A 26,791-nucleotide genomic window follows, 5' to 3' on the forward strand; every position below is an offset into this window, starting at 1 on the left:
TTCTCTAACACAATAAGATAGCATGTGTTTAATTATTTATTAATGGTACATGTACTGAGACTTTATCGAAACATTTTAAGAACTGTAAAGGTTCATTCATACAACGTGTTATCTTCTCCCACCAAAACCTATACATACAGGTGGTGGTTAGTTGGTTCGTGATAGTTTTAATAACAATTTGTAATACATTACAGCGTATTATATATTTTAATGAAGCAAAGATAAGAAGACTAATTATTTTAATTTTCGAGTTTCCATATGTGTTATTTACATTCTGAAATTATTTAACTCAAATATGAACAAAAACGCGAAATCTGTACTGGGTTCATGAACTGCCCACGTGCGGGTCTTGGACTTCATGAAAGTAATTTTGGCACAGGCCTTTCTAGACCACTGAAGTGCGGGAACTTAGGATGTATGTATTTTATTTTGAAACTCTTATCGCATCTTGTAACTGACTGCGTGACGGTGAACAACCTGTAACGGTTTGCTCGATAGCTGATTCATCCGATAAATACTTCATAAATAGTGGAAACACGGCATGGTCTCGGCCCACTTTCAGGGTAGAGAGAGATACTGCTCCATACCTACACAGCCTGTTAATAAATAAGACTACCATTACGTATACCCTGCTCCAAAAACAGAAAAACGAATTTTTTAAAAAATACCTTATTCTATTGTGATATAATTTAAAGGAATGTTTTGATAGGAGCACAGCAAAACGAATATGCCTGAACCCCCAGATGATTTCTTACCTCTAGGATTTCCATTTTATACGCATTTCTCATCTTGCTACATGTCTGCTCCGCTCATTTTCCTTGATTTAATTTCCATAATAATATTTATTTAAGTAAACTTTCAACATGTCGGCATCCTAAAGGATGAACTTCATATGAAATGTGAAGGTACAAATATTTAGCCCACATACTAAACACAACATGTAAGTCTACAAAAATTAATTAGTACCATAAAATATAAAATACAAAATATAAAATATGTGTATTACAAAGAAAACAGAATCTCAACTAAAGTTAGGTACTACCTATTCCGCAGTTTCAAATACAGACTTTATTTTATTAGAGATTAAATTTCGATTCGGTATTAAAACATTACTGACCCACATTGCGATTTAAAACGTAACAAAAACATTTAAAAATACACACATGAAAAGTGCACACTTGAAAGCCATCAATAAAACGTCATCTCACATTACGATTGATAAATATAACAAAACACACACAAATGAGAAAACTTGTTATTCTGAATAAATGCAGAAAAAGTTACTTTTCCGTCACATGAATTTTATTGTCTGTCATTTTCTATCAGTGATTTTTCTTCTAAACTCTGATGTAATGCAGATCTGCAATGAGCATGTCAGAAGTCACGCATAAAGCCAGTTTTTAATCAACTTAAAAAATCCTTGTTGACTATCGTAGTTATTAGAGGGACAGGGACACACACACACACACAAATCTACACATCATCGCACTTGCAACAACAACTCACATCCCCAAGAAAGATCTTCCAACATTTCAGTTAATATTTTATGTACTAGAGAGCATTCAAGCCTAGTTTCCTTAATTTGAGAAATTATATGTTTTATTGTGAGGGCGGCGATATGGAAAACAAAACAAAATTTCTTGAGTAAAACTAAGTTGAATAGGAAAGTCCGCACGACCGTTACAACCCTGAAAAACAAACGTCGACAATGTAGGTTAAACATTCTAGCGTGTGCATTATCTTTATCTTATTAAGAATGCGAATTTATAAGATTTAATGTAAGTCTCACATATAAAATTAAGTACCAAATCGAAAACTTGCATGCTTTTGACAACTGCCTTGGTCTCGGTTATAAAGGAATATAAAATTACGATATGAAGATTGATTTCGACACGACATTTGTGGCATTTTGTTGAGATTAACCATCTCCGGTTTAGCCTACTTTCCTTTATTAAGGTAATAATCAAGCTTAAAGGACTGCCGTATCGCCTGTTCATATGTGTGTGCGTGCATGTGCGTGCCCCACTTCAACCCTCGAACCCACTCATCGATTATCACGAACTTAGGTAGGAACGGCACAATGACCTATAACAGGCCTAATAAGGGGGGCAACGAAAGTCCCATTTAATCTGAGTCCTAACATAATGAAGAGAAAAATAAAACTGTAAATCCTCTCTTGAAGTTTTCTTTAAAGAACATGGCGGCTGCATGAATTCCAGTCCCTGTGTACGAATTTATGTTTAATTACGATAACTAATAAACTAGGCGTTTAGAATTCCGTTTAGAGAAAGTACATACACATAGATACAAATAATGCATGAAATATTGTTTCCAAATCGACATTACACACATGGAGACAGTTAGAAACTCTGAAGTCATGTCAGACAATTTAACGTAGACAAAAATCTATACTTAATAGATTCTATCCAAGAAGAAAATTATAATATTGATTAACAACAATAAATTGATAACGTATTTAAAACCGTAAACAGTAAAAATAAGACTGAAAATGTGCAATCCTGGCCAAAACACGAAGTTTCCGAGTGTTCTTAGCAAATTTTCGGTTCTAAATACGTACCTCGTCTAACCAAACACTGCCTACCCTAACCTTTCTCAACCTACTCTAACCTAAGGTTACTATGGTTACCCTGATAACCTTTGATTTCATAGTTTTCTTGATTACCAAGGTTACCAAACAACGCCCAGCCTTAAAAAAACAAAAACGAATCGAACAGGACTGCATCGCGTGACCCACACACAAAAGAGTCCAAGACACTAAACCATAAACTAGCATTTAATTAGAAGATGGCTGTCTTTTGGGTTGGAGCTCCGTGTAGTCTGGCAGAATTTTATCAACATTTTAGAGGTTCTCTTTGCCTCCATCATCAGGGCGATAAGACAACCATTTTCATTAAAAAATTCGGATTATAGCAGGTACAAACGAACAGATGCCACATCATGTATCCTTCTACTATTTACCTGTTGCGCCAGGACTTGATAACTCGTAAACACAAGACAGATGCTATAATGTATTAAACAGTATATGGTTGCCTAGCGACGAAACACCTGTAGACTACATCGCTTTATGCATTATCGACCAGATAGAAAAGACGGAAAGAAACAAACCAAAGATGTTCATTTATATTTCATATATTAGGGTAAATATGAGTTAAGAGCCTTCATGGAAACGAATATAAACCACGTTTCTCGGAAAGATTTCAAAAAACTACGACAGCAGTGTACACAGCGGCAAGCAGGCGGGTCTCTCAATATTTCACTACTTCCTGATGATACTAACTTCTTCATATTTTGAGCTTCAAGAAGCATTTTTATTTCCCTTCCATAGTTTATGCCACGTCTACCAAAACCAATTATGACGGACCTGTCAATAAATTATCTGTCCATGCCTTTAAGGAATGTCTAAAAGTTTCAAAGGTTGAGATACAGAAAGTAATTACACACAAAAGGAAAGAATTTATTAATATAATTCCAGAATAAAATCTAACGAGCAAAAATATTTTCTACAGTGGTACAAACTATAATAAAATAAATATGATGCATTCCCTGTTCAAATTATTATTATAATTATTTTGTATTAATTTAATTTTGTCTTATTTTGTTCCTTATTAGTGTATTTTTGTGTTGTGCATTTGTATTAGTGTTTGCCTATTATAAACTCGTTGCTACTGGCAAACACTCTTATGAAAGAGATAAACTGAATTATTAATCAAGATCAAACAACCAATCGATTTACTACTGTCCCCTGGTAAATGAACTGTGGATATATTTTACATGTTACGTTTTTACACAGTTTAAAAAAAAAATCTGTCGAATACTTTTATAGGCTCAGTGGGTAAGTAAGAAAACGATACCACTAAATCACAGCGCAATGCAACTTTGGTGGTAACGTGAGAGAACCTAATTACCACCTTGCTGTTTCTCCCCTGGGCCGTGCGGTTAGTAACGCAAGTACAACTAGGCCATTCCATCGAACACGACACAGCACGCAAAGCTGCGATGTTACACCTCCGATAAGCCAATACATGCAGAACACCTGAACGTGACATTCATCCTAAGTTGCATACACGCCCGCAACACTTAACAGGAAACCCCCCGAGGTTCAAATATTCTCCTTAGTACTTACTCTCACTCAGTCTATGTTCTTCTGCACGACGACAGGCCACGTACCACACTCAAACAAAATAACGAGAGAAATGACAGATTTAAAATACTTATTTACCTTCTCTTAAATTATCCCTGAATGTAAATGTGATCCGTTGCTGTAGTTCCAAGAAAAAATAATTTTGCTACATTTTCGAAGCATATATAAACAATCCTGTCTTCCAGTCTGATGACGATACTTGATTATACAAAGTATCCCATAACTCCCTTACAACAGGCAAACCCTGTTATTTGGTAAAATACAGAAAAATGTTAAGTGGTAAAAGTTGCGTTTACAATATCAAATTTTGTAATTCTTTACCTACGATAAGCGGATATCTGATCCTACAAGGGATACCATCAGGAATGTAGAAGAGAGGAAGCTAAGAGTTGGATGGATGAAAGCAATCCAGAACACAGACAAGCAGAAGGAGGGCAGAGGATAAGTACAGAAGAATGGCGAATAGGAATGGGACGTCAGGAGACTCATACATACATACAAAGACAAGCTCATTCCAGTACATCCTTACATTTTGTGGACTTTCCTTAATGACGTATTTTAAAAACTTTCTCTTTGCTTCAAGAAGTAAAACTTTGGGAACCAATTTCCGGAAAAAGAAAAAAATGCAGAATGAACAAGCATGAGACCGCAAACAATATTTCATACGCGCAAGTCTTCTAACGCAGCGTCTTAAGAAGCACTCTGCTTATTCAACGACGCTGTCAGTAACTCAGACTATATGGCGTTGAATGACAGGATGACTAACGAATTGGAAAGAATGTGGAAGGGAGCGGTCGTCACCTATTTTCGTATATCCTACTTGCCGGGAGAGAATGAGTAAAACCAAGAATTCCTTCAGGATTGCCAGTCTCCGGTACGAGATTGAACCCGTGACCTCCCGAATACGAAGCAGGAGTGACAACTACGAGGTAGCACTGTGTCCGATAGGGAGTGGACACTTAGTAACACGGACTATCCGTCTGTACACTGTTTATGGAGTACAAAATTGTGGCGGTTTTGTAGAGGACTGCGCTAGTTGTCTGGCTGATCTTTCTTGCTACTGTCGGTGAAATTACCCAGGAACAAAGGAGCGGATAGAAATTAGAGGCTGATGCAACGGGTTTCTGCCCCCCCCCCCCCAAAAAAAAAAAAAAAAAAAAAAACCGGCTGACGTAGAAACCTGTGGAATGCAGACCATACATCTTTTCCATGCCTTGCAAACCAAAATACTGTTGCCAAGGTAACGAACGTGAAAGAAAGATAACTCTACCCACAGGCTAATTATTTTGGAACCTTAAAAGTGTAGTTACTCTATGGATATATTTATTTACTGTATAAGAATTCATATGTTTCTACGTGGTATTCGCCAATTATCATTTATGAACTTATTTTATTTATTTAGTGTTCTGTCTGACGACAGGTCCATATGAACAGGATCCTTCCATCCTTTTCTCGGACTGGGACCTGTTCATATACGTTCTTGGCAGATGATCCAGAAGTGGTTTGCCATTGCCTTCTTCTGTTTGTGAATGGAGTAATTGTTGGGATGCCACGGAGGAAAACTCCGTGTTGCCTAGACCACGGCCTTGCCCAACACAAGTTATAAATTCGGGCGCCGCCGGGAATCGAACCCGAGACCCCAGGATTATGAACTAGTACATACAAAATAGTCGGGCATCCGTTGTCCAAGGGTCTCGGGGGTTTAACACGGTTCTGCCTTCCCATTTCTGCGATGTACAGTAGACCCCAAAATTAAATATCCTTTTCGCCATCATTCGGTCAGTCAGACGACTGAAATTTGTGTACAAGAAGATTTATTCGTTTCCCAGTTCAATTCAAATCCGTCCAAACTTACTACTGTTTTAAAAGTCAGTCTTTTCAGCCACACTGTATACTCTGCGCTTTCAGAAGAGGGGTGCTTGTTATATCTAAGTTCAAGAACACTTTTTGCAATTAACCGTAGTTACATTGCAATTATGTGCCTGCATGGTTCCTCTTAGTTCTGTAGTGCATGTTTGTTACGTCTAAGAACACTCTCCCTCGGATTCTCATTAGGAAAGTGAACCCTTCAGTTGTAGAGAGACGTGGGGTCTGTGTTCACTACATATCACACGTGGGGGTTTGTGTTGCAATTTCAACCCATCTGTGGTGTGGTTTTAGTGGAATATCAAAGGAACAAGCCTACGCTAAAATTCGGATTGCGTCTGTAAAAACCAATACTGCTCTATTCTCGGCTCTCATTAAAACTTAAAAACTTTATATACGTTTTAACACAAAAGCGCGTTGGAAGAGCACGCTAAACTTTGTCACGTTAATTTAATTGTAGTTCGCGTCGGTCAAACACAGAGCCTCGATTCTATTTTACGTGGAGCTCTAATCGAACTTTATAGATTTTACCAGAAACGGAACACGTACAGAAAATAAAAAAGTTAAGTTAGATCTCGTGAAGATCTGTCTTCGACATTTCAGGTATTCGCCGGGCGGTTACAGAACAAAATTCAGCATCGTAACAATGAAATCACGACTCAGCACAACTTCAAAAGGGAAACTTGACATCGCCCGTATTTGTTACACCTCCGAGTCGTACATCAAGGACAATGTCAGGGTCCCCATTCGCCGTGTTTTTCAACCGGTTTCTGGCAAGTCAGCACCGGTAAGGGCACCGGAGTGCAGACCAAACCTGGCTATTTTAAAAACGTACGTGTTTTGGAACTGGAACGAGGAAAACAAAGTAGGTTTGATTTTTTTGGCTAACGTGATTACTGGATATGGGTATGTGGTGTCTGCCAGTACAGATTTACGATTTAAAATTACTCAGCGTGTGGGGTTAGCGCCAAAATACGAGAAACCCCGTGAAAAATAACAACACAGGATAAACAGAAATTATCAGAGAGGTTTCAAACATTTAACGAAACGTAATGACAAGCAGAAATTAATCTTACGTCGCTGGAAAGAGAACTTGATTTTTTTTTCTCGTAACATGTCAAAGAATCGACCGTTGTCATAGCAGTAAAATGGTGACTCAACCCGAGAAACAGTTTTATATATTCGTGTTCCATTCCACAAAATCTGTGACCACTGTTCAACGGAGTTTTCGGAGGAACTTCCATAAAGATCACAAGTGTACGAATTTAACTCGCCTTCTCGGACTGAATTATCATTTAACTATCATGTCAACACATGGGCTCCATGAGGCCATCTTTGAAATTACGTCATTTCTTCAGCATGCTACAAACGTTTTTAAAGTCGATATTTAGTTTTTCTCACATAAGTATTCGAAACTCTGAAAAAATGTGTCTTCATCTATATTCGACATTCCACTGCAATGAACACGTAGGAAGGACTTTCAGGAAAACATTATACGACCACATTCAGGAGACACGAGTCCAGTAGTAAACTTTCAGATCATCATTCTTATTTTATAACGATTACTAGAGAGAAAATTTGGTGTTATTTTGTTATTCCATATGATACAGTATATGGTGAGGCAAACATGTATATTTATCCAGTCCATTCGTTTACATTAAAATAACAGAATAAGGCTCTGTTCATTTACGCTATAAAAACCGAAATGCCTGGTTATAACAAAAATAACATGTGAATGTTTTTCGGCTCTTTTTGGTCTGTTTGTTTCGGGTGTCCAATTAATTACAGGAATGATGAACTGCCCATGCGATACTTAAATCTTCTCATATGAAAACAGTTCCAACTTTAATAAACTTTAAGTTCTTTGTTCAAAAATTAAACGTAGTTTATAACTAACAAGCATAAAATGGCTGTATGCTGCGTATAATCACAAAAATTCCCCCGCACCAAAGACCACGTTATAAACAGATGTGATTTCAACCACGAATATCATTATGAGGTTTCTGAAACTCACAGTGGAAAACTGCAATGTCCAATATGAGATCAAATGAACCGACAAAATGTGGGATGTGTTCCATTTGGAAAGAGTTATCAAATTTTAATGATAAAAAGCAATTCCTTCACTGTGATACCAAAGCAAATGCCAAACTGCTCTTTTAAAATTTCATAACACGAGGTGCGATCGGAAAGTTTCAAGACTGCGCGTATAAAAACCCGTACACTTATCTCAGGTATTAAATTCATCCATCACCCTCGAAGTAGTTCCCCTGGGAGTGAACACAACGATCCCAGCGCCGCTGCCAAGCCTGGAAGCATCCCTAGAAATCTTTCTTTGTCAGCCTGTCAAGCACCATCTGCGATTCTGCCTGAATCTCTTCTATCGTCTCAAATCTCCTTCCCTTTAGCTGAATTTTCATCTTTGGGAAGAGGAAGAAGTCACACGGAGCTTAGAAAGGAAGTTGGGGTCGGTTCTTGCAAGATCTTTGAGCTCCTGACAAACGAGAAGTCGATTCTGCTTCTGGTCCTCAGACAGGAGCCTTGGCACATACTTGGCTGCGATGCGTCGCATGTGGAGTTCTTCCTTTAGATTCAGCTGACAGGTCCCATAGCCTATCCCAACAATGTCGCACAAGTCGTTGATGGTACGACGTCGATCTTCGTAAATGGCCTGCCGAATCTTCGTAACATTTTCGGGCGTTGTGCTCGAAGATGGTCGTCCAGAACGCTCGTCATCATTGACAGAGGTTCGGCCATTTTTAAAACGTGAATGCCACACAAAAGTTTGTGCACGACCCATTGCGGACTCTCCAAATGCTTGCTTTAGCATTTCATAGGTTTCCGTAGCCGTTTTGGCGAGTCTTTGGCAAAATTTGATGCACACGCCATTCCGAAATCGCAGGAGGGTCGGTGTAATGCACTACCAAAACGCCCGTAACTAAGAAACAAATGCTAATTCGATGATGCCGGCTGGCACACTGATTCACTATGAATGTAGGCCGCACCCCCTAAAGGCAGAAGCTCGTACTACATCCGGTTCGCCCTCTATTGACACAGTCTTGAAACTTTCCGATCGCACCTCGTATATAAACTTTCCCTTGGTCGAATACTCAAATGATAAACGTAAATACATATAACATTATGTAAAGTACGTAAAAGAGTAAAGGTAATGTGTTATAACTTCAAGGAAATCGCATGGCATTTAGTCGTATCTTACTTTTTACGTGTTCACCATACTTTTTAATGCATTTTGGTTAAATGGTACAAAAACTTTTCCCGATTCCTTCACTATAAAATGCTCTTGGATGGACCTTAAGCTGCTACTGCAAATCATCTTTCTACGAATAATGCTAATTTCAGATGCAGTTTTATATACGAGGTGCGATCGGAAAGTTTCAAGACTGTGTCAATAGAGGGCGAACCGGATGTAGTACGAGCTTCTGCCGCTAGGGGGTGCGGCCTACATTCATAGTGAATCAGTGTGCCAGCCGGCATCATCGAATTAGCATTTGTTTCTTAGTTACGGGCGTTTTGGTAGTGCATTACACCGACCCTCCTGCGATTTTGGAATGGCGTGTGCATCAAATTTTGCCAAAGACTCGCCAAAACGGCTACGGAAACCTATGAAATGCTAAAGCAAGCATTTGGGGAGTCCGCAATGGGTCGTGCACAAACTTTTGTGTGGCATTCACGTTTTAAAAATGGCCGAACCTCTGTCGATGATGACGAGCGTTCTGGACGACCATCTTCGAGCACAACGCCCGAAAATGTTACGAAGATTCGGCAGGCCATTCACGAAGATCGACGTCGTACCATCAACGACTTGTGCGACATTATTCCGTTGTTCCGGATACGCTGATCAATCTGATCATTAACCTCAACACAAGTTACACTCGACTGCCATCGAGAATGTGCTCCAATAAGACTTACTGGTCCATCTTCTTAATCTTCCATCCATTCTTGAAGTTTCCTGACTCATACAGAGAATATTCGCATGCTATGGACGACACGCTCCCACTTAAAATCGTTATAGCCTCAACACCAAGATGGAGTAACAGGAAGACGGAGAAAACTGCATAATGAGGAGTTTCATAATACGTACTCTCCCCCCCCCCCTAATAACTTGTTCCTCGGATAATGAAGTCGAGGGCGAGGAAACTAGCGTGTATGAGCGACATAAAAATGCTTACAAAATTCTACCAAATTTAAGCAGAGTTTTGCAAACTCTTCACTAGAACAAATGAAGACGTCAGGGAAAATTAAAAGCAAAACGACTTATACAGTAAGTGAGTCCAGGTATTGCCAAGAGCAAACTTTGTATCAGTGACTTCTGAACAAGTGGCTCCGTGCTTTATGTCATATATTAAAGAGTTTGACGTCTTTTTATAACCGTTCTTATCCGGTGGGTTGGGAATGAACCACCTCATTCCTTCTGCCGTCGCGTTAAGATGGCACGCTCCACTCGCTGCGGGGGAAATCCGCCTTCAATTTCACTGCGAGTTCAGTGACTTGGGTTCAACGATAAGGTTGAATAGTTGACTACAAGGGTGGTAACGTAAGGTGTGCTCACGTGCAGATGTGACGTACAGCTTGATCATATTCTACTATTAAATCATGGACAAACTCCAGAACGGATAATCTGATTTTACCGTATTCGTTATCGGAGACTTGTAATAAAACTGTGGGATCATTAGTGTTTAAATTTAGATTCGACAATTATAGTGCCCACTTTAAATAACAGCAAAAATACTTCTGTGGGTTTATGTCAAATACTCGCGAATAAAAGTTGTATAAACTGATATTTTTAGCGAACTTCGATAAACATGAAAAAGAAGTCACATAAATGTATTTCAACTCACATCAATAAACATCGATCACAGTATTAATTAAAACTGATAATTAAAATTTAAAGACACCTTAATTTACCCACAACGGGCGACTCCTAGACCCGGCATAAACACAAAACATAAACACAAGGAGCGAAGTTGTGCTCCAGTGGCTAGAAACAGACATGGTGCATGAAAGGTCCCTCGTTCGATCCCCAAAATCCCCTGTTATCAATTGTATAAAACTATTTCTCTGTCCTGCTCACGAGCGCAGTGCCTGTAAAGATCCACACATTCTAAACTTCGGTAACTGATGGATATCAGTGGTCATATTCAGTTAATACCCAACGAAAGATCCTTGTTATAAACTGGACTCCAGGTCACATATAATTTCACTGACTCAAATCTTTTCCATTATTCTGGTGACGAGACAAACTGATAATTCGTTATGTTCTGTGTTTACTTTTTTGGCGATATTCCTACTAGACCGCCACGGTTGACTAGCGGTTAGAACGCTGGCCTTGTAATCCTGGGATCTCGGGTTCGATTCCCGGCGGTGCCCGAATTTTTAACTTGTGTTGGGCAAGGCCGTGGTCTAGGCAGCACGGAGTTTTCCTCCGGGGGCTTCCCCGGTTTCTCCGTGGCATCCCAACAATTACTCCATTCACACACAGAAGAAGGCAATGGCAAACCACTTCTGGATCATCTGCCAAGAACGTATATGAACAGGTCCCAGTCCGAGAAAAGGATGGAAGGATCCTGTTCATATGGACCTGTCGTCAGACAGAACACTAAAAATTCCTACTAGGGTGCAACAGCCTATATTTCTGTGTTCTTTGTGGTATCTACGTTTTAGCATTAAATTAACATCAGCAACTGATATGTTTTATTCAGTTCGAGTATTAAAAGGCCTATAATTATAATGGAACACACAATCTATTAGCGAACACGCCCACAAAGTTCACTTCCTACCTATGAAGAAATTACGTCATACCCATATCGGTTCATAGCAATATCATCGCTAGGCTCACCATGTCTGGATAAAAGGTCATTCACCTTTTTATGTAAATTACTATGGCATAAAGTCACTGAGTGCAAAAAGCAGGCAAGCGTTAACTATGGCAACACATCTGTGAGAAGTTAACTATAAAACAGACAAAAGCAAACAAGTAAACAAGGCTATAAAGTATACAGTGTACATTAACATGCGAGTTCGTTAAAAGCAATTATAAATTAAATGCTAACATGGGTGACCTTCGAATCGCAACGAAATTACTACTACAGCAAGAAGTCAAAAGTTAAATACTGAATGAATTAACATTCCACCAAGGCTTCGCCCTTCACTATTACAGCAATTTCTCGATTTTAAGACACCATCGATTGTAACATTCTGCAATAGGTTTCCAGGGAAAGAAACACGCTATCAAATGTCTAACGTACCCCGATTATGACGTGCATTAAGATGGCTATTTTCTTGGGATGTTACTTGAACTCTGGTTGATAATAACCGACGTTTCCGAGAAGCTTACTGCCTCAGGCAAACCTGTACCAGATTACACGGTCTAACATCCATCTTCAAAACACCAAAGTGCTTTCCAGTGCACGTAACTGGAAGGCCAATTAACTTACAGGAATAACATTTAACTAAAACATCTTACATAATCTAAAGTGCTGCAAAGTTTAGATATCTGAGAGCAACGCTAACAAATCAAAATAACATTCACCAAGTAATTAAGATAACACTAAATTTGGGGAAATGCTTGTTACCATTCAGTTCAAAATAAATGGATTTCACGTCTTCCATTTAAAAGCTTCATGATTAAAATATACTTTCCTGTGCTACATGCAAAGCAGAGACTGGTGATAATTGAGAACTCAGTGCTGTGGGGAATACGTGAATCAAAGACGAAGTTAACTGAATTGTGAATCAAACTGTGTAGAGTTGTCCTTCGCAATTTGCAACCTTCACCAAATATTAGAAATTAAATCAAATACGGGGTATAAGAACTGTGGGGCACAGCCACCCAAAAGGAAATATGAAAAACGCGCAGGAAACCCGGATGAAGGGACCAATACGGAGAATTACGTGTGGTTACGATCTGGATTCAACTGGCTCAGGAAAGAGCCGGGTGGTAGGCTTTAGTAAAGGAGGTAATAAGCCCCCGCGTTCCATAATGGGCGGTGAAATTCTTCAACAACTGAGCGACTGTAAGCATATTTAAACAGTGCTTACTTTTTTGTATAAAGGGTAACAAAATTTGATATTATGCTAACACGCAATGTTCAAGTTACTATATTTATAAGTCAGATACTGTAATCCTGTTTCATCTTATCTCCGCGTGCAATCACCAGGTAGAGTTACATCCGTGGCATTAATTAAAGCGTTAATTTGAGTACCTACTAATATAATTTCAAATCCTTTGAGAGTAAATGGATATTGACCCTCTGGGAGGCGAGAGATGTATGTTCAACACACGCGCCAATTAATACAGGTTTTCCCAGTCCTGAAGTATAAAATCCAATGTGATCATCACCGGAGTGAGGAAAATTACCGACGCAGAACAGATTCCAGGTCAGGATTCAAACCCAGTGCCTTCAGAATTTGGCATTTCTGTTTCGCTATTTTCTTTTATATAACAAGGGGAAAGAACTGTATTTTTGAGAATAATTATGCCTTAAACGATAATGTACTGTGTTTTGAAGCTTAACAGATAATTATAATTTAATACTAATAAAATACTACTTACGTTCCAAATGAAAAGTGACCGTGCAAAGTGGCATCCATCTACATGTTTCGAGGATTCAATTTTTGTAATTCCCTCTACCTACGTAAAAAATCATAAACATTCGTACCCGTCTTCATGTAGATTATAAAACCTACATGGATTGGTCAACAGAGAGTCGATTACTGGATAATAAATCAGACGCAATGTCTGTGATCAGGGCAACGTCAAATTATAATAGAACAGAACAAAAATCTACGGACTTGCACTAATAATTCTAAAAGCTTACAGTCGCTAAATTGGTTGTCCGCCATTTATGAAACCCGAAATTTTATTACCGTCATTCGAATGAACCTGGCACTGGACCCTAACCTAAGTCACAGTAATTCGATCCACACACAGTTATACCCTCTTATCTACGTATTTTCATTTGAAGATTTACAACAACCACCACTCACGTTTCATATGCGTGCCATATACCTTACCCATCTCTCCCTCCTTCATTTTAATAGTCTGGTGACACGCAAGAATTATCATCGCCTTCATTTGGCATCCTCTCTACAGCCTTGTTCTCTCTCCTAGATATCAAATATCCGATTCGGTTCTTTATTCTGAAACAATCTTAAACCGTGAAGATTTCTGTCTTCTGGGTTATTGCGCTGTGTAGTCTGGTCGATGTTAACCAACGTTTCAGAGGTCATACTGCCTCCGTCATCAGGGCGATCGCCCTGATGACGGAGGCAGTATGACCTCTGAAACGTTGGTTAACATCGACCAGACTACACAGCGCAATAACCCAGAAGACAGAAATCTTCATATTCACCGCTGTGAGAACCTCAAGTCTTACAATCTTAAACCGTGTTTTAAAATAGACCATGTTTCACACCCACACAAGGACAGCCGCATTTATAATTTTTACTCATGATTTTTATTGATAGGACACGCAAAGACATAAGATTCTGAACTAAATGGTAGTATAATTTTTCATGTTCTCACGGCGACTTTCAAATTTTGCGCCTTATAGTTTGGTAGTAAATTATGTACGTTTCAGAGAATCTTACTTTCAAAACATCAGGACGATTACACAGGCGGTGCAAAACTCAACAATATAGCCATATTTATCTAAATGGTAGTAGATACACGATTTCGTGGAAAAATACCGTGATGGGGAAACTTGAATATCTCGTTATCAGCCAGTTGCCTTCCCGTTCTGACCTAAGCCTTCTATCTAAACAACGAAACTGCATACTGAAGAAAAAAGTTTGGCGTGACGTATGGGAAGGCAGAGTCGTATTTCTTTGTTCTAAATGAGTGCACAAAGTGTGTACCCTTGGTAATGCCAGCCACTCATTCACTACAAGAAGCTCTAAGGAAAAACTCCAGCGCGTTATGGAACATTGCAAGAACATGCATTGTGATTAAAGCGTCAGCCTAATATCCTTAAAGGACAGAAACATGTACATTCAACTGGAAGAGAGGCTCGTATAAGAAGTCAAAGAAAAATATTAATTTAAAAAGGGCACAGATACGGTTCGATAAGCTTAAAACTATCAAAATTATCCATCACGTATGTTTTTTATTTGTAGTGTTCTGTCTGACGACAGGTCCATATGAACAGGATCCTTCCATCCTTTTCTCGGACTGGGACCTGTTCATATACGTTCTTGGCAGATGATCCAGAAGTGGTTTGCCATTGCCTTCTTCTGTGTGAGTGTGAATGGAGTAATTGTTGGGATGCCACGGAGGAAAACTCCGTGTTGCCTAGACCACGGCCTTGCCCAACACAAGTTATAAATTCGGGCACCGCCGGGAATCGAACCCGAGACCCCAGGATTACAAGGCCAGCTTTCTAACCGCTAGACCACCGTGGCGGAGTGTAATTATAGCTCGACCTATTCTTAACCAGAGTAAGAATCATGAAACGTCACTATACCCGACGTTTCTGGTCCTCCTGTTACACTCAAATATTTTTTAGTAGGATTTGAGGTTCTGACGTTTGAGAGTACGGAGATGACTGTCTTCTGGGTTGTAGCAACGTGCAGTCTGGTAGACGTTTACCAACGTTTCAAACGGTTAGTGCTGCCTCCATCATCAGGGCGATCGAACTACAACCCAGAAGACAGCGACCAAATATTCCCTTTAACAAATCTTTTCCTCAGCCATGGAATCCTCAATATGTAGGTCGAAATTAAATTATGAGATTGGTGAATTGCAACTGTGATAGCTGACTGAAGAGATGGTGTGTTGGAGTGCAGCAGGTCGACAGATAAGCGTGCAAACGGCTCAGACTCCCACAGCTCGGGAATTTTATCTAAATTAAAGCACCGGGATCAGGTCTATTTCTGGCAACATTTCGTGAATCGGTTCAGTGCGCAGTAATGCAGTTACGGGGGTGACTGGTTCCGGAACATTAAAATTCGTTCGATTCTAGAACCATAATATTTAGAGACTTGGGCCGAAGAGGTAATGTCACGAAATCGCTAGAGATTCATACTTGCGGGAACTATGAGACCTGAAACACAGTGCTAGATCCTTAAATCTTCAACAGTGGAAACGGAATTAATACTTCACAAATGCGATTGTCTAGATCTCTCTGGTGCTGCGAAAATTTATTATTTTAATAAATTTTCACAGTTCCATAAAACACGCCTTTAAATTAAAACCCTAGGAGCAAATCATAAAACTGATTCCATCTCGATATTTAACATAAAATTCTAGACAAATAGCATATTTACTGAACAGATTTCCTATTTTTAGGCCTATATATCCGCATCAAGAAATAGTCACGATACTCATTTAGGATGCTGTCAGCTCTCTGCACCAAGTATATGAGAAAATGCATAACGGGAAGCCAGTTTATTCATCCGTTCCCAAGTTTCCCCTCTGGAAGAAAAAAAGAAAGAAAAAAAAACAAAAAAAAAACAACCTCGATGAACTTCGACTACACCTCGCGTCATATGAAATTAATTTGTGTCCATATGCATATACGTAACATCGCACAGGCTTGATAAAGCTCGTAAACGACTGGCATAACCCAACTTTTATAAAGCCACAACCATTTCCCACAACATTCTTCGCAATTAATATTTTAATTACTGTACCCTGACTTTTGTCATATGTTAACTAAAGTACGAAACCAAGAAGTAACAAATTCAGCATATCTACCGGTAAATCAGGGTGATACTTCACGTTCTCACGGCAGTGAGTAAGAAAATGAATTGTCTTCTAAGATGTTGCGCCAAGTAGCCTGCTAGAAGTTTACCGACGTTTCAGAGATACTTGTAACACCCACCATAAGACCCCTCATCGCACTGATGGTGTAGACAGCAGGCACAGCTGAAACGTCGATAGATTTCTACCAGATTACAGACAGCTATCTTCATACAGTAAATCCAGTACCAATACCAGTATGGTATCTCGTGTATGGGTTCCTGTATTGCACAAATTCCACTAAAGCCTTCGAAGCAAGACTGAAGTTCCTATGGGGAAACTACACTTCCGTTTCATTTAACCCTAACGTAAGCCATTACAGGCCGCAACTTTAAATAAGTAAAGTTTCCCAACAGCGTCTGTGCAGACCAGTTATTTATGTACGCATGCACGCCACAGTCCCTGCTGTACGCGTCACTGCCCCACACGGGAGACGCCTATATCCTCCTGAAGAGAATGTTTCTTTCTGCAGATAAGACATTTCTTCTTCACTCGGAGCGTCAAGCGGGTAATATAGAACTCTGCAAGGCCTCCACCCACGTTTACAGAATGCGTGGTTACTGCCAAAGAAGGCCTCTTGCAGGTTCGATAGGTGGAGTCTTGTTCCTATGTTAACGTTAGTCTAAATCGATACTGGAACAATAACTCATTTCAGTACACGGATATTAGTTAAATTAAAACACGAAAGCAGCTGAGTCGAGATGTAAAGAATCAGTAACGAACTGCCTACTATTAATTGGCGAATTATTTGTGAAGTAACCTTACGAGACGCTTCTGAAGGGAAAAAAAAAAAAAAAAAAAAAACATGGCGTAAGAGTTCTACGCCAAAAGTTAAGAGTTTCATATTATTATAATCTGAATATATACATTACTTGTGAAATGTACAACTTTAGATTTCTTTTGTGTTTTTAATCTTATAAATCATTAAAGAAAACTTGTAGTACTGAAAACTTACACACGTAGCCAACAAATTTCTGAAAATAACGCAATTATAAATTAATTATACATAATTTGGTGATTATAATTGAGAATAATTTATACTAATACAGATTCCAACTCCGATAAATTCGCTACACGTAACCTCAAAGATTCAAACCGTTGTGATGATTTAATTGCCAACATATAAGCAATATCTAATACATGATTTGTACGTGCGTTTATTATTTGTCTCAACTCAAAATTTCAAATTACAAACTCAAATGGGTTGCTAGTTATCTCTGTGAAATGAAAAGCCAACATGCCAAAGCTTGGCTCGATCGCCATATTGCTTCCAATTTTTTTTTTAAAAAACAACACATTCTTCGACATTTACCACAAAAAATTCCTGGGCTTTACATTAATTTGCGCCACGTGTTGCTACTTTCTGCGCAATAAGCACGACAGCCATGTTGGTATTATTAATGGTATGAAATTAAAATGTACAACTGTGGGGTGCGTCTAGTGGCATGGCATGTACAAAGTTGTTAACAATTATTTGGGGCGGTAAGACATTAGCCTATGTAACACAAAACCATCTTTCCTTACGAAATAAGATAATTAAAATGAAAGTCTGTTAATTAACAACGAAAAGAAACTAATGGTATTACTTACATTGTTCGGAGCCTCAAACCTCAATTGTATATTAAAAATGGCACTCACCTGAAAATAAATATAAATATGAGAATATAATACACATGATAATTAAAATATATTACACATACAGTATATCACACACGAAAAATAAAATTTACATCTCAATCAATATGCATAAACAAAAATTAAAACCGATCCACCGTACTTTATGGAAATTAAATTGGGTTTTAAAGAGAGACGAACGCAGGAAACAGTGCGCTAAAATGAAAATATTCAAGTGTTCATGTGACATAACCTATAAACCTGTCTGGAGAGGATGACGAATAACTATTAATTAAGACCAGCACATCTTTGTTATTCAGCATGAAATCGATCGCGGTTATCCGGGTTATGAGGCCGTGTAATCTTAAATGTGGTACAGGGTCCTGAAGATGGAGGCACTATGTTTCTTCGAAACCTTGGTAACCACCTACAAGACTTACAAGGCGTCACAACCGATAAAACCACAATCCATATCTTCACATCTGTGAGAATATCAAATCTCAGTACACTTGTACATTGCTTACGTCATGATTCTTAATGTTTAAGAATTCAGCACCCTGGCAAATAAATTTTCCGTACTTTGCTATTTTCCTTTGAAGCGCGCAAGTTATTGAGGATGAAAGCTAGAGTCACGATTTTTTATATTTATTCTGTTTTATGAAGAACGTGAAACTGGGCCTCTAGCCCTAAGGGAGAAGCAGATTGGGGATGTTTGAGGACAAGATGCTGGGAGGAATATTTGGACCCAAGGCAGACAAAATAACAGGACGACAGAAAAATATTTACGAACTGTTATAAAATCAGGGATAATGGGATGAGAGATAGAAAATGTACATCACTTTGGTCGGAAAACCTTGACGAATTCACCCGAAATTAGTCAGTGAAATCCACTGCCTTCTATGATTGAAGATTCAACTTTACAATTCTACAAATAACTTTAATTTTGTAAGACTTGAGGTTCTCACAGCGGTGAGTATGAAGATATCCGTCTTCTGGGTTATTGCGCTGTGTAGTCTGGTCGATGTTAACCAACGTTTCAGAGGTCACATCGCCCTGATGACGGAGGCAGTATGACCTCAGAAACGTTGGTTAACATCGACCAGACTACACAGAGCAACAACCCAGAAGACAGAAATCTTCATACTCATCGCCCTGATGACGGAGGCAGTATGACCTCTGAAACGTTGGTTAACATCGACCAGACTACACAGCGCAATAACCCAGAAGACGGATATCTTCAACTTTAATTTTAAAAATACACACACTAAATCATACAGGCAGGTGTAAATCTGTGTATATTAAGATATAAATTTCTAAAGAGTCTAATTTAAATAAGGGAAAAAAAATAATATAAGTGGTGCTTTGGTTAAATTATGACACTGAAATTTGAGCGCATTTAAATTTAATTTAAGACGTTGCAACCAAAAACTCGACATTTTACACTGAACATTTCTACGTATTAAAAGACAACTACGGTCCTTTAAGTTCTATGTTGCAGGTAAAATATTTTGAAGCTGCTCCGTTCTGCAACACCGAATCACAGGACGTGGCTGCCTAGATTGCAACGTTTTAATAATTAATGCCTTGCTCTTATACCGGGCACTGAACGTTATATTCGCTGCAGCTGTACGGTGCATCTCTGAATAATTTACGTATAATCACAGGAATTTCCGGCCGAGATTACATGCATGACTAAAATCAGGGGTTCTCAACCTTCTTATCAAATCGCATACCGCCGGGATAGAAGACAAAAAAAATTATTAAAATCAACGGCAGTTTATTTAAAATGTTACGAATTTATAATTATCAAATTTTTCCCTTGTTATTCGAAATTTACCTTTGTCAAAATCAGTCATTTGTTACATAATTGATACTGTTTTTGCTTGAGAAATTTTTCAGTAATCAGCTTTAACATCTCTTACTGCGATCCATCGGTAAGACACGTCCTAGATCATCTGACTTTCTTCATTACGATGAATATTGCTAACAGTGACAGGCACTTCCAAAATGCGAACATAACTACGCATGATTTCTGGTATCAGGCAACAGATGGTCCATTTTGATGACTGAAATCCCTGATTTCTCAGGCAGTGGAGGAAATATCAATTAAAATTTGACGCCACTTATTAAATACCTTATGAAGCCGAAGCTCTTCTAAATAATATTTAATAATTCAGTCCGTACCGCAAAGAAAGGACAACTATTCACCATTACAAAGATCAACCGGTTAACGCTGTTTAAGAAAATAATCTCTGGTTACATTGAAAATGATACAAAACCCATATATATAAAACACAATTATTGACTGTTAGAGCAGGTGGCAGGGTATAATACACAGTATAAAAACTTTTACTGTTTTTATAACAATGTATACATGTATTTTATATAAAGGCAGATAATTAAAGTGGTCATTCATAAATGTTAGTAGCTCCTGCACGCAGACTGGGTTAGTTTTTCAGTAGCGTCCTCATTTTTATATTTTTGACAACTGAACATCATTGTGAGGTAGCAGTGCCTTCCTGTCAGGTTACGGGAGCATTCCAACGCTCGCAAATAATGCATCATGTGTCAACAAACGAATACAAAAGCAAGCAAATGACAGACAGGCTGTAAAATGGCGAACTGTCGCCAGAAAAGAGTGACTGAGATAATTCTAAATGATGAGATGAGTCAGCTGTTATGAAACAACTGGATCCACGCGAAGAACTCATTTCGTAAAGTGCAGATTAGTGTTACAGCGCAGTAGTAAAGTTCATCATAACATTTCTTGTGTTTAAATCCTACTGGTTCGTCTGGATCTACCATTTGGTTCAACCAATGTTTTCAATTCGCGAATTTAGTTACAGAATATCAGATATTGTAGATGCGTCATATTGTGATTTATATATTATTAAAAATATATTAAAATTATCCGTCAATCACAATATAATATTAATAAAAGATTAACCAGCCACGATCCAATACAGTACAGTACATCTCCGATCTCTCATAAACCTGATACGATATTACTTCTTGGTCCATATACAAAACATTGACATCACTACAAAATACGAAATACAAACATATAAGTGACCTGTGATACTACAACGAATGAAGAAACAAATATAAAGGACAAGAACATCATAAGAAAAAATGAAGACAAAAAATCAGTAATTCAGTGATAAGTTTAAATACATAACACCTGATGATGGCTATATATAGCCGAAACATGTAGTGTATGTTCCATTTGTAAATCGAGTACTCGATAGGGAACGTAAAATGATATTTTAATCTTTTATTAATATTATATTGTGATTGACGGATAATTTTAATATATTTTTAATATTACAGAATATCGTTAATTATCCGGCTCTACACAACGAAACTATAAATTCATGTTCTCACACTATCATTTACGATACTAGCCGTCACAAATTTTATACTTCGAGGTCACAGCAAAATCATACAACATTACAACACGGAGAGCGGAATCCAGGCGAGTAAAGACACCTCACAACTCGCAGCGTAGCACAGCTAGCAACGCTGTACTGGTGATTTAGAGCCGCGCAGTAAAGAATCTGAAGTCCTTCCGCAATTTGGTGACGGCTACTAAAGCGTTGTCTTGATGTTCACTTTTACCAGGCGACATATTTCGGACTTCATTGATCTATCACAGAGTCTTTAGTCATCACCGCATACCACTCTGTTATGGTAAGTAACACGTATCTGTGATAACTAATTTTAAACGAAGACGGAGATGTATAACAACTGCATTTCTTTGAACGTGTTGTCTCCAATGTTCCCGACTTCTTGCGTTTTGCCATTTAGCTTGTGTACATTTAATTTCGTCGGATGTTCGTGTAACGCTGGCAACCTACATCGTCGTCTTATTTTCTTGAACCACAATTCACGACACGAGTTAACAGCAAAAGACAGGGATAAAGAAATAAAACAAAGAATGGAAGGAAGACGCAAGACATTAGACGGAATAACAAGCTATTCATACGTTACATTTGCTGTTGGTAAAAACTTTCACTTCCCAACCTGCATTTTCCTTTGCACAATATACATATTCTAATCCTAAAAATACGAAACACGGCAGGCTTATGCATCATTCAGCTTGGTCTATTTATAAAAGATACATAAACAAATTACTTTTACTATTATCATTCTATTTACTTTCCAGAGCTGGTTTCTAACCTATTTTCATTGATAAATTAAATATTCATATAATGAGTTATTAGTAAAAGCCGTCTCTGAGTTACATTCCATGAACTTCCAGCACATTAAATTTGTTTATAAATTTTTAAATTATTTTGTTAAATAATCATGTTTACTCCGCATAATAAACTGAGCGCCTGTAGCAACGCAATACGCATGACTTACTTCCACGGCTCACTTCAGAATAATAATCTGCACTGCACGTAACGATTAAGTATTCTCTGCACAAAGTTCATAAAATAAACGCATAATGGGAATGTTTTGCTGTCCGCCTTATTTCATCTCCGTAGCTACTTAACAGACTTCCATTAGATTTTTTATTTAGGTTAAACACTAAAAATTGTGCGGCAAACGGAATACAGAACTTTCTCAGATTAGTTGATGTTCATCTTCTGAGTTTCTATGTCACGTGGACTTGCATACAGGCCTATATACCAATATTTCGGTAAGCATACTGTCGCCATCTTCAGGGCTGAAGTCTGTCTCTCCGAAACGTTCGTATTTACCTACAAGTCACACGGCAGTGCAACACAGAAAACCGACATCCACATCTTCATCGCCGTGATAACTTCAAATGTATATTAAAAAGGCTTAAAATATACGAAATGGCACTTGACAAACTCTGGACCATATTACGTTGGCAAAACTGTAGGAAAATCCATTAAAGGTGCGAATGCTTCATAAACTTTCGTTCATTTCTCTGACTCTTCCAATTATCCTCTCTCTACATATTTACACATCACGATTTAATTGGCTTGGAATGTCGTTTCAAATAGCACGCATACAATAAACATATTAAAACTCACAGGTCGTTTAAGTTCCAGTTATCGCGGTTGTAAAAAAACACCACCATTATTATAACAATTTTCGTATCATAATTTCAAAGAAAACAAATTTCAGAGAGTGAAAATCAATAGTAGGCATCACATAGCAACAGAAACTTGCGACGTTTCTATAAAATCCTTACACGTTTTCATGCTGTATCCACATGAAAGAAAATTGTGATTAAGCCTTCCACTTTGTCGTTCCGAGAGAACAGCGTTCAGAAAATGACAGCAAATTTCCCTCCCCAGCTCCCAGGGGGCAAGTGCTGTGACTACCTTCATCAACACAACAGAAAGCAGACACCACAAAGAACACACGATGTCGTAAGCGTTATACAGACTTTCCATTAAAAACTTCAGATATTTCAAATTTCAATAACAACAAAAGAAAGTATCTTAAAACCGGCATCATATTATTATGGGTGAATCATGAGTTGTACATTGCCCATTTTCGTAATTAAAGGGACAAATAATCTCTCTGCGTTTGTACGAGAGACAAAAGAGTACGTAAATATTTGAGCAAAATCACATTAAGTCTATATGACGAACCAACACTCCAAATGTTAGGAATTACAAACAAACGCGTCGAATTTGGGGTTCTGGAGCACCCAGTACGCAGAACATGAAACAGACACCCCAATAAATGAATGTGCAGTGTGCACTCACATTAAAAGATATGACAGGTCCATTTTCATGCGCAGAGACGACGCTAAACAGTGACGTGTAACACGCAAGACAACGACTTAAGGGAGGTAACATCTTTCAGTACGATAACACAATATATTTTTGTAATGTTGTGTTACAAGAACAGAATTCTCAGTTTTCGAATTAACTGAATGGGTAGATTTCTTTGTCTCCTCGGTAATCCGATCTCAATTACATTTACTTGTGGAATTATGTAAATGACAAAGCGTACTCCTCAAAAATGACGCTGATTCAAGGAGAAGAATAACAAAATCTACAGCAGCACATACCCAACATACTATACACTGTCCATGAAAATCCATTTGGTAGATATAATGCCACATGGACTACAAACATTTACAGTTTTTTTTATTGTTTCAAGTAAAATAAAACTGAATTGTGTGTTTAACGTTCGTTCGATAATACTTATATTTCGGGAATTTTAAAAAGCACTGTCATAAGGACATTAAATGTTTCACTGTAATACCGCAACCTTTTGATGTTTCTCCAGAGTCGACACTCACCTGCCGTGTACTCCTTTGAAAAAGAAAACTAATTAGACTGAAGCGTCTGAAAGGTACAGTTGTACAAGACGTATATAGGAGGGACTGTAAGATATCCAGATAAAAGGAAATGTCGACTTACAATTTTAGTAACTTTTATTAAACTTGTTTACTGCTATACTCCATGCCTTTCTTCCAAACACCATTGCATCTACAGTATAACATCATTTTATGTGCAGAGGTAATCACATGTAAAATATTGCTTATTAGGGTATAGGTTAGTTCTCACAGTGGGGTTCGTTACATTTATTGCAAAAACCAAAAATGTAATCACGCAATAATGTAAATTAATTAACTAAATAAAGCAGTCCTATTTAAGAAACTAATTGGCACTCAGCTGGTTAAGAAATTATCCGCTCATTACTGTGTCCACAAAACCTACTACAGGACCACGCCCTAAGCCACAAGAAGCCAGTACACGCCCTAACATTGAATCTTTAATATCTCATCTAATGCTGTCTTTTCATCTACGAGGTGCGATCGGAAAGTTTCAACACTGTGTCAATAGAGGGCGAACCGGATGTACTACGAGCTTCTGCCGCTAGGGGGTGCGGCCTACATTCATAGTGAATCAGTGTGCCAGCCGGCATCATCGAATTAGCATTTGTTTCTTAGTTACGGGCGTTTTGGTAGTGCATTACACCGACCCTCCTGCGATTTCGGAATGGCGTGTGCATCAAATTTTGCCAAAGACTCGCCAAAACGGCTAAAGAAACCTATGAAATGCTAAAGCAAGCATTTGGGAAGTCCGCAATGGGTCGTGCACAAACTTTTGTGTGGCATTCACGTTTTAAAAATGGCCGAACCTCTGGCGATGATGACGAGCGTTCTGGACGACCATCTTCGAGCACAACGCCCGAAAATGTTACGAAGATTCGGCAGGCCATTCACGAAGATCGACGTCGTACCATCAACGACTTGTGCGACATTGTTGGGATAGGCTATGGGACCTGTCAGCTGATTCTAAAGAACTCCACATGCGACGCATCATGACAACGCGCCAGCGCACACCGCCCTCAAAGTTCGGCAATTTTGGCCTCAAACACCATGGCCGTCATCCCGCACCCTCCTTATTCGCCGTGTGACTTCTTCCTCTTCCCAAAGATGAAAATTCAGCTAAAGGGAAGGAGATTTGAGACGATAGAAGAGATTCAGGCAGAATCGCAGATGGTGCTTGACAGGCTGACAAATAAAGATTTCCAGGGATGCTTCCAGGCTTGGCAGCGGCGCTGGGATCGTTGTGTTCACTCCCAGGAGAACTACTTCGAGGGCGATGGATGAATTTAATACCTGAGATAAGTGTACGGTTTTTTTTTAAATTATAGGCGCAGTCTTGAAACTTTCCGATCGCACCTCGTATGTCTAGGTCTACCAAGATGTCGCATCCCTTCACGTATTCAGACCAAAATTTTGTATGCCATTTCTCATCACCACATGCATGCTACATAATAGACTTAGTAATGAGATACTTAAGTAGAACAATGTATTCCGTTGAAGCCCTTCATGAAAGCTCCTTAAGTAGTTCTTTCCTTTGGTTTTCACGGCCGAGTTCAATGTACAACTTCAACTTTCGGGGGTGAATTTAAATAAAAAGTTCTTTGGACATTTTCCTTCGTCTGGTAAAATAATCACATAGAAAATGACGTTTCGGAGATGGGGCTCCATTTAGGTCTTCAGGTACCTACTCTGTTGGGCTGAATAGATAGAGCTAATCCTTAGCCGCGTCGAAAGTTGAAAATTATCAAACGTTTCGACAAACACTGCAGTTGCCATCGTCAGAGTGAATCTATTGAATTTCTTGAAAATTCCTCTTTTTTTAATTCAGCCACGTAAAATCGGTCAATTGGTTAGCAGAAATGCTTCAGTTCCGATCAAATTCGGAACGTTCTTGTTGAAACTTGGGGCCATAGATCGGGTATTCTGAGTCACTTCGTGATTTTCCTCAGCTCCTCGGTCAGAAATCTTTCATCCAAATCTTTCCCAATTCACTTTCCCACCAATCATCTTGTCATTTGATGTTAAATAAACAAAAAAAAAATACGGGCGAGTTTCACCCAAGAGACTAGCTAGAATTATTTAAAATGTAAATAAACCAACTTTATACACAATCGTGCTCCACCAC

At 38.6% G+C, this 26,791-nt stretch overlaps 2 protein-coding genes and 1 long non-coding RNA gene across 6 annotated transcripts in view; 1 reads left to right on the forward strand and 2 right to left on the reverse strand.

The window, feature by feature from the left end:
- The window catches only part of LOC110836801 (tectonic-2), a 134,477-nt gene that overhangs the window by 54,961 nt on the left and 52,725 nt on the right, over nucleotides 1-26,791 (reverse strand). The window lies entirely within an intron of this gene.
- LOC110836803 (uncharacterized) overlaps nucleotides 1-26,791 on the forward strand; it is a 77,490-nt gene that overhangs the window by 16,109 nt on the left and 34,590 nt on the right. The gene's annotated exons all lie outside the window — the stretch shown is intronic.
- Nucleotides 825-2,688, reverse strand: LOC110836804 (uncharacterized). The gene is made up of 2 exons (XR_002545451.2): nucleotides 2,579-2,688; nucleotides 825-2,222 (listed from the first exon to the last, which is right to left on the reverse strand). It is a non-coding gene; the product is annotated as an uncharacterized LOC110836804 (long non-coding RNA).

This window comes from Zootermopsis nevadensis, unplaced genomic scaffold (genome assembly GCF_977971745.1).
Source record: "Zootermopsis nevadensis isolate Lab colony 2312 unplaced genomic scaffold, Znev_1.0 Znev_ptg000016l, whole genome shotgun sequence".
NCBI classification, from domain to species: domain Eukaryota; kingdom Metazoa; phylum Arthropoda; class Insecta; order Blattodea; family Termopsidae; genus Zootermopsis; species Zootermopsis nevadensis.